This window comes from Adiantum capillus-veneris, chromosome 6, assembly GCF_014529385.1.
Source record: "Adiantum capillus-veneris isolate H3 chromosome 6, ASM1452938v2, whole genome shotgun sequence".
Lineage (NCBI taxonomy): Eukaryota > Viridiplantae > Streptophyta > Polypodiopsida > Polypodiales > Pteridaceae > Adiantum > Adiantum capillus-veneris.
Window position 1 is genome coordinate 119,471,717 of NC_140936.1, and position 10,174 is coordinate 119,481,890.

The following is a 10,174-nucleotide window of genomic DNA, read 5'->3' on the forward strand; positions in this document are numbered from 1 at the left end:
TGATCTCTATCCATGCAAGCATAAAAGGGAGAATCGTGATGAGGAATGTAGCAACCGACTACAAAAATAGGTGCTCTTCTTGGTGTCATAATTTTCAGCCATACATAACATTTGTACTTGTCATCTTTCACAATTGATACAAAGTCTTCTAGTCCTTTCTTAACCATACATGCTACCTCCTTGCGCTCTTCGTTGCTTGACATTCTTTGACCATATCAATGAATGTACATTGTAATCCTCCAAGCCGTTAATCCTTTGTGTATCATGCTCCAAAGTTTCTACAAGAAGTACAACATCATCTTTGCTTTTGTTAGTTCAACAATGCCAACCCCCCCATTCCATGGGTATCCATTGCAATTCCAAAAGCATATTTTCAATTGTAACTCGGCCTCATAGATCGTGCATCCCTATTTTCTTGAGGAACTTGCCTCCTCCTTGGGCACATTTTCTTCTTGTTTTTCTTATTCTTTTTCTCATATGCCTTGCGACGCATATTTTGTTGCTTAATAGTGTGATGTTCACATACAAAACATTTTTTATCCCTAAAATAGATCCAATTATTATCAAGGATAATCTTTTGTTTGGTCTCATTCGGCATGGTGCATACAATTGGCCGTTCTCCCGAGTGAGGAGCTCCTTGCTTACCCACTCTATGTGCTCCATAGACCATAATTCCGAACATGCCAAAGTGGGTTTTGAAGAAATCTTCGATAACAATGGCAAGAGAAGGAGGCATCTCTAGATTCTCTTTGCAACTTCCACAAATAACGAAGTTCTTGAAATGTCGCTCCCATTCCTTCAACTACTCCACATCCACATCCTCAACATTCTTTGTTTGAGCCATAGCTTGCATGAGTGTGGAATTGGGAACCACATTACTACGACATACATCCGCCTAAGAATTGTTTGTGCATACATTTTTCATGTCACATACATCCCCGGCTTATGGTGTCAAATTTCTCCTCTTTCAATACATTGGCATGCTCTACTTTGCTCATGTGCTCCTTCAAAGTATTCAAGTCCACAAGAGAGCGTTTACATTCCTTGACTTCCTCTTCAAGTTGCATCAAATGTGTTTGCATCTCAAGTGTCCTCTTGAGATTCTCCTTCTCAACCACAAGTACCCTTAGCGTACCATTCTCCATTGCAAGTGTCCATAAGTCTTTGCCTTGTTTGTTTACGCTCTCTTGCAACAACGATACCAAGTATGCCATGATCATAGTTTTCGATGTCGTTGGTTGAGTGGTTGTGTTTCTATCTCCACACTTAGGGGATTTTGGATCCTTTTTCACAATGGTTGTGGACCTTGTTGAAGAAGAAGAACCCTTGTGAGTACCCGAAGACATTGTATGTAAAATAAGAGATGAGAGTCAACTTTCCTGAACCTATTCACTTTTGAAATGCTGCTATAGAAACACCCTGCATAACTCTAAATATTTTTATCTTTACATCAATACATAGAGGGTGCCTACTAAAGAAGTCTAAAGCAATAGCTTATGTGAGGCCAGCTATCTCCTCAATGATAACTCCCAATCCCACTACCACCTCATTAACTCACAACACACTATTCAAAGCACTCATTGCTTGTGAAGCCCTTTTCCAATAAGGCAAGTAGGTGGCAATTAATCTCTCTCTCTCTCTCTCTCTATGTGTGTGTGTGTGTTTGTGTGCATTGATGAGCACTTTTATGGTGTGGTCTATTGTTGCCAATCAAAGTTAGAAATGGAGACTTGCAAAAGCCCTCACACCTGCTAGTGGTTCAAGGTTGAAGCCTCACACTACTACATCACCACGATAGAGCGATCCTTGGATGATTCTAGTCGCCTCCTTTTGTAGGACAAGACTTGAATTGCTTCTAACATGTATTCATCCCGTACACGATGCTTAAACAAAGACAAGTTAGAGCTCTTCCTTCCCCATTATACTGCGCTCGACTTGTCTAACTTTACTGAGGTAAAACTTCCACCTGTGTATCTAATTGGGGGAAATATTTTCCCTCCTCCCTGGAGAGCCGTAACCTAGACATTTTGCATTTTCCTTTTGGCACCTTTGGGTTGAATGAGCAGCTGTCAAGGAGCATGCCTGGCTAGGAACTCAAGTAGAGGAAATAGCAAATGTCAAAGCTGGTGTCTTGCATGAGGATTTGAGGAGAATTCATTTGGAGTATGAAAATGGTGGCAAGAGATGAAAGCCACAATGAGTAAGGAAAGTTTGGCGATGGCACTAGCTAAAGTAGAAAAAGGAAGAGACGAACTTCAAAAGGTCGTTAGAAGAATTCACAAGGAGTTTTTGCATGTTTTCTCTATGAAATGTTGGCACCTAGGTAGGATTTTCCTCGATCGTGTGTCCTTTGAATTTTCCCAATACCTGAAGAATTTGTTTTTCTAGGTACCATGTACAAAGCTTTAGAGGGCACGACCAGGGCTAGAAAAATACAATTTTCAAGGCAAACCTAAAATTCTCCCATTTTTTGGTGAAAATTAGAAGCTTTTGTCGGTAATTACACTTTAAATTATTTAAATCTCCTGGTTTTCTCAAAGCCAAGCTCAAAATCTAACCGGGATTTTACAATTTCATTCAGTTAAAATACACTGGATGCCATTTTGTTTGGGGAAAAAATTTACCAAAATACTCCTCTAATTTGTGAAATTCCCAAAATATCCTTGTATTATTTTGGTCAAATTGGTCAAGATTTTCTAATCTTTACTCCTTTTTGACAATTGAGCATGTAAGTTGTCACATGTTACCTCACAAAAAAAAGGCAATTATGTTTAAAAGTAACAAAGCGATTCATCTCCAAAGCCTACACAACCAAGTCAAATTCTAGTTTTAGCATCTTTTCTTTGAAACGCTACAAACATTTTGGCATGCGCCAAAAGGGGTGAGGCCTTAGTGATGCCTTCCCTTTTTGCTAATGAAAAAGGCGTTGATATTTTTGCCTGCCCAAAGGACAAGGCTTTAGAGTTTCCTTCTCTTTTTCTAGCTATCTAATTATTTTAGAGATTTTTGGAAAGAACCATTTTGTGATTGGTTGATGTTGATAAAGGACATTTATTTATTGTTGTTAGAGGGTGTGCCAAGAATCATTGCATCTCCATCCGAAGCTTGATGTTGGATTTTCCTCTTCTACATCAAGTGATCATCTTGTGTGATCATCTCTCTCTCTCTCTCTCTCTCTCTCTCTCTCTCTCTCTATTTTGAGGGTTAAGGCTGGGTATAGACAACAATCTTTCTTAGGATTGGAAGTGGGAATTTGAGGGTGTTAGACGCTGATTACTATGAAGGCAATAGGGTTTGGGGTATTCACCCTTCTTGTTCTTCTAAAAGAATGGCAATGGCAAGGGAGGACAAGACAAAACGAGGTTAAGAGCGTAAGCAAAGGGCCTGCTAGTCCTGCCAGAACCCCCTCCTACCAACTAACCTCCTTCCATCCTAGGCTTACCCAAGTACAATTATGAAGGAGTATCCATCGGGATGGCTTGTCAAACAAGGTCCACATTGTGTTGTTCCCATTGTCCACTAGCTAGAGTGGATGCCACGAGTGGGGGCTAGGTTTTGCTCTTGTTGCGAGTGGCCAAGGTAGTGAAGGTAGGTGGGCTTGCTAGTGAATATGTTTTTTGTGATTGGCCACTCCCTGTGAAGGCGATCTCATTTTATGCCATTATGGCAGGCTAATTGTTTTGACTCCTGTTTTTTCTATAGGACATTGAGTAGCTGCATAAGACATGATCGAATGCTTTGCACCAGATATGATACGCCCTTTTCATTGCTGCGTGTGCTTTGTGAAAGGAATCTGGCCATCGATGTTGCCTCGTCTATCACTAAAGTCGCAATGTATAAGACATGTTTAATTTTTCTAGTCAACTCCTACAATATGGAGATGCTTTATGCCCACAAGTTCCACTCGAAAGACATCTGCAAATAATTTGCAATTACCATGTGTTGAAAATGTTCCTTCTAGCATTTGTACTTTTTCCTTAACATTAAAATGGTGGTCGTTTTGGTCTGGAATTTGTAGTTTGTTGTGGCTACACCCTTGCTCTCAAGAGTAGGCCTAGTAATTGTATCACTTGTTTTTTGTAAAATTGAAAAAATTGAAGAGAATAAAATCTTATGTTGTTTTTGTTCATGATTGGCGGCAAGATAAGAACCAGGTATTATGTATTGTGTGTCTCTCTTTTATTGGCTATGAGATTTCTCTTTGGGGGGAGCTACGGCTAGAAGGAATTTATGATTGGGTGTTCATTCCTACCTAGATCTAGGACAAGGAAGCGGCTGCAAGGCTCTGTTGTTTGGCCATAGAATCTCACATTGAGCTTATGCCTTGTAAAGCACTTCGACTTTGATGCTGCGACTCCTATTCTAAGAAGTTGAGAGCCCCGCCCCCCCCCCCCCCCCCCCTCCCCCAACCACCACCAAAAAAACCACTACCAAGTTGTCTGTGAGTGTCGTGAGGATCATCTATAGTTAAAGGGGCTTCTCCTTAACCTTCTTTGACAGGACTTTGTCAAGGTAATGATTCGTGGTCTCTCAGTTTGCAAAGCTGCATGCGTATTCATTTTTCCAAGTTGCTTGAAGCCCATTTTTAAGCTCTTGACCTGTTTGATACTCCTGCACGCAGGTAGATTCCTTTATTTTGAGCTTACAACGTAGGTAGAGATTTGCATTTCGTATGATTAGCGCGTGTAGATGGGATTTGAAGCATTCTCTTCAATCAGATCTACAAGTAGATTTGTTTCTATGCAGCCTTTGTACTGTCAGGGTTTAGTTTAGGTTCTGCTTGCATTTTTTATGGTTGTTTTTTGTTCGTGTCTGCTCTATTTGTGCACTTGTTGTCTCATTGTTGTAGATCTGAATAATGTTCAATCCCGTTGCAAGCTGGCTTGTTTGTCAACCACTGCTACACAAGGGTCTTCGTGCTTCTGTGTGTCATAATAACTAATATCTAATTCTCCTGAATAATTTCTCATGTTAAACTAATCATTTAATATGGGGAAGTACCTGGGGAGAAAAAGCTAGAATATTGGTTAGGTTGGTACACCGGTCATAGTAAGGATCCAAAGGAGGGAAAATAGGGATCCAAAGGGGGGCCCATCTGCAAAAGAGCAGTGTTGCACACTGGGCTTCAAAGATCCTAAGGTTTAGCCCATTAAGACTTCCAAAAATCTTAGGTTCCAAAATTAAATGAAATGTTCAATGGTCAAACTTTAGGTAAATTTGGATGCTTGTGGGAAGACTCAAAAGTCTTCCCACATCCTTATCAAGGAGGGGGCGATCCATATTTATAGGGGATGATAGAGAAACACACACACACACTCTTCCAAGCTCCATTTACACAAAGGGCATAGTGGACACATGTCAGCTTCTTACCTCAGTTGCCCGCAAGGTGCATTCAAATCCTATTGGATGGCCATAGAGGTGGACCAATGAGAATTAGGCTAGAGTAAAATTATTTTAATTCATTTAAAAACACTTGATAAAAAAACCAATAGAAATTAAGATCTCCAGAAGACTATTGGATAGTCTCCCAAGGGGTCCAATGAGCATTCAACAGCCCAATGGCTTGCCTGATTCTTATTGGCCAGAAGACCAAGAGGTTCAATGAGAGTTTAATTGTATTATTTAATTACCTAAAGCTCTCATAAAAGGGGAAAGGGGGACACATGTCACAAGGCTATCACTTATGCTTCTGAATTGTCATTGGCTAAGCTTTGCTAAGGGCCAATAGGATGCTAGCATGAGCAAATACCAAGAGGGGTCGACCAAGAGAGAAAGGGGGACTGATTTGTGCAAAGCATTATCTCATACACACACACATACTCAAGCTCATGTGTGAAGTAAAGAAGACTATCTCCTTCTCCAAGATTTTGAGAAGGGATGCCTACACCAACAACTCTTGGCTTTGTGATGCAAATCCAACCAAGAGCCAAGCTTCAATGCATGCTCATCTCCTCTACCATACTAATTACTAAGCTATGATAAACTATTAAGAGTGATTACCTGAGGAGACATACTTCTTTGTCATAAGAATACTCCTTCCTCTCAATCTACTCTCATACCCTGCTAGCTCTCACCATCTTCGAAGGTGTGTGAGGTCTTGGGTTTGAGACCGTGAAGGAATTGTTGTTGTGTTTTCAAGTGTAAGATTGGTGCTTGAAGCTTCCATCTTCGTTGCACTAGCAAGTTATTGAAGGAACGCAAAGTATTGTATTGTAAATATCTCCCTTGATGGGGAAAACCTTTAATACAAAGCCTTTTGGAGGGGGGACGGCCAGGGGCTCCATGAAAATCCGGTCCCCAATTGTTGTCAATAGCTTCATTTCTCTCTCTTTTTGAAGTATTATTCATTCCTATCTAACTAGGTGTTATGCTTTTGTTGCTCTCTTCATCCAAGCACTCTTGCTATGCTCATTAGGAATCTATTCTTAATGAAATGCTCACTATGTCTATGTTATTTTCCACTAAACACAAGTTACTAGACCATTAAATGTTACATTGGTATCAGAGCACAAGGTTTCTCTTTTCTTGGTCAAGAAGAGAGGTCCTCAAGCTAACTATAGATGGTTGGTATTATTAATTACAATTGAGTAAGTAGAATAGGGATTTTTTAGGCTTGCAGTGTGCCTGCTTCATGCAGATAATGAGGCATCACCGTCGAGAGATATGGTCTTAATAGTGGAGTCCTACGGGGCTTGCGTACAGCTTAACCACTATTGAGATATTAGAAGCTTGACAAGAGCTGGTACTGTTTTGGTGGTGAAAGACCCTCTCTTCTATTCCTTGCAATTAATGATATTCGAGCCACGGGTACATGAGCTTGAGTGCTTTTCTAAAGGGGTTAAGAGGAGTAGCAACTAGGGCTTGAAGTGCCAAAGTATAGTTAAAAATTTTACACCTAAAATTTGTTAGAATGGATGAAATTAGTAAAGAGAGTGAAATTAATTTTGATAGCTTTGATTTTGCTAATGAACATGCTACTAATGATGCCCCATATGCTTGTTAATTACCTTGTTACTAGGCTTCAACAAGCCATGGGGCATCCATTCCTCCAAAGTGAAGTGCAACGGTAGCTACGTGCTCATGGGATTCTCCAAGCTCTCCACCTAGAAGAGAGGGTACCTAGGAAGCCTCCTTGTGAGACTTCCAAAAGAGACCTCTCTCCGATAAGGGAAGAAGAAGAGGATCCGTACGAAGGGCTCAAAAATCTACTACTTGACGGACACATCTCCTTCCCAAAGGAGAACTCAAGTTTCAATGGTAGAGCCCCCATCAAAAGAATGAGAAAGAAGTGATTCTCCTACCACGAAGATGGCGGGCACACCATAATTCAAAGAGAGATGAGAGAAAGCAAGAGAAGGAAAAGGTGAGAAAGAGGTTACCCTCTTATCCATCTTCTTCATCCTCTTCCTCTTATGAAGAAAGTGATGGTGTAGACAAGGAGGAACAAGGGAAGAACAAGGTGAGAAAGAGGTCACCCTCTTCTCCATCCTCCTCAAATTCTTCCTCTTTTGAAGAAAGTGATGGTTCAGCTTTTGAACCACCTAAAAGAAGAGGCCATAGGAAATCCTATGCCGCGTGCAAGAGCGGTTAATCTCAAAAAGTTCAAAGAGGAAGAAAAGAACATCTCTTTCCTTACCTACAATGGAACCTTTGGTGCAACGGACAAAGTCTTGGCCTTCATCCAACAATTCAATGCGGCATTTGGAGATGAGGGCTTCACGGAGTCCTCTAAGCTACACCATGTAGCCATGCATTTTCAAAATTCTTCCAGGCAATGGTGGTCTAACCTACGAAAAAACGGTGAAGCTCCACGAACATGGAAAGCTTTAAGAGCTTCCATCATGAAGCAGTTTTTGGCTACCGATGCCAAAGACAAAGTACTCGCTGAATGGCGAAGCTTGAAGCTATCTCCCTACAAACCTATTCACAAATATGTAGACAAGTTTTGGATTTACATCTCAGAGCCACTGTCTTCAAAAAGATGGATTTTGGAGAGCAAAAAAAATAATTTTGTGCGGGTTTAATTGAAGATATGGCGGAGTATGTCAACTATGTACCTATGTACCTCATGCCTTTGTTTAGAAGCACCGTTGTCATGTTTTGTATTTTGGTCCCATAGGCATATTTGACGTCTCTGGAAAATAATTCAATCTATTTATCTCTATTGCATCTAGAGTGATGCCCTCGCTTTGCATTTATTGAAAACAACCCAGAGCTTTTTGGCCTTACCTCGGTTTAGCATATCCTACAATCAATGGACACCAAGAGACAACATCTCAAATAGGTAGCTTGTCGAGCACTATTTGTGATTTCCAAACTACACCACATTTGGTATACATACCAACCATTTCCAAGAATGATTGTTTCTTTCAACAACGCATGACTAAAAATATCATTGTGACTTGTTTTGCGGATATCAATGTCTTGCGTAGTGACACAAGCCTTCAAAATGAAACTGTAGGTGATTGATTTTGGAGAGATGGCCTCACTTCACATCCTCTGCAAATAGCCCAAAGCTTCTTGGTCATGCCCCTATTGGGCATATACCATAATAAAATCACTCCAAGTGAGGACATCCCAAAACAGACAACTCCTTAAGCACTTTTTGTGATTTCTAAAGTAGAAAACATTCGTCGTACATGTTGACTAGGGCATTGCAAAGTGCAATGTTTTCTTTTAATAGCCCTTGACTAACAATCTGATCGTGAATTATTTTGCCCATATGAGTGTCTTGCGTAGTGCCACATGCCTTCAAGACAAAACCATAGGTGAATTCATCTATGTTTTCTTTCAACAACCTTTGACTGATGCCAATAATCACGATTTCTTTTGTCCCTATGAGCATCTTGAGTGGTGCCACATGCGTAAGTGATTGTATCTAGAGTGATGGCCTCGCTTTGCATTTTCTTTGAAAATAGCCCAGAGCTTCTAGGCCTTCCCCCCGTTTGGCATATCCTACAATCTATGAATTCCAAGAGACAAGAGTCTCGGACAAGTAGATCCTCAAGCATCATCAAGAACTTTCTAAAGGACACCACATTTGCATTACATGTTAACCAAGGCATTGCCAAGCACAATTTTTTCTTTCAACATCGTCTGACTACAATATCATCGTGAATTCTTTTTCTTGTATCACCATCTTGAGTGGTGGCACATACCTTCAAGAATCAAGATGCAAGCATAAATGATTGCATCTTGAGAGATGACCTCAATTTGCATCAATTGAAAATCGCCTAGAGCTTTCCGGCCTTACCGCTCGTTCTGCATATCCTGCAATAAATCAATTCTTAGAGACAACATCCCAGAGAGGTGTCGCCTCAAGAACTTTTTGTGCTTCCACATTTGGCATACATATAAACCTATGTATTGCCAAAATCACGGCATCTCCTTTCAATAGTATGCGACTAACAATCTCATCATCAATTATTTTGCTCGTATCAGCATGCTGAGTGGTGTCACACACCTTCAAGATCCAAGCATTAAGTGATTGCATCTAGAGAGATGCCCTCACTTTGCATCCACTGAAAATAGCTTGGAGCTTTCTCGCCTTTACCCCATTTTTATATATCGTGCAATCAATGAATTCCAAGAGACAAAATCCCAAACATGTAGCTCCTCAAGCACTTTATGTGCTATCTGAAGGATACCACATCCGCATTACATGTCGACCGAGACATTGTCTAGCACGACATTTTTTTTCAACAGCCCGTGACTAACAATATCATCGTGAATTCTTTTTCCCATGTCACCATCGAGAGTAGTGGCACATGCCTTCAAAAACCACTTTCTATGCTTTCTAAAGGGCACCACATTTGACCAAGGCAATGCCAAGCACGACATTTTCTTTCAACAGTCCATGACTAACAATATCATCGTGAGTTGTTTTTTCTCGTATTAGTATCTTGAGTGGTGGCACACACCTTCATGATGAAAGTAGTGTAAATGATTGCATCAGCTGAAAACAACCTAGAGCTTCTTGAAATTGCCTCTTGTTCGGCATATCCTGTAATCAATGAGTTCGAAGAGACAACATCCCAGACAGGTGGCTTCTCAAGCACTTTTTATGCTTTCTGAAAGACACCACAATTGGCATACATATCATCCAAATCATTACCAAAAGCATGGTATCTTCTTTCAAGAGCCCATGACTAACAATCTCATCGTGAATTATTTT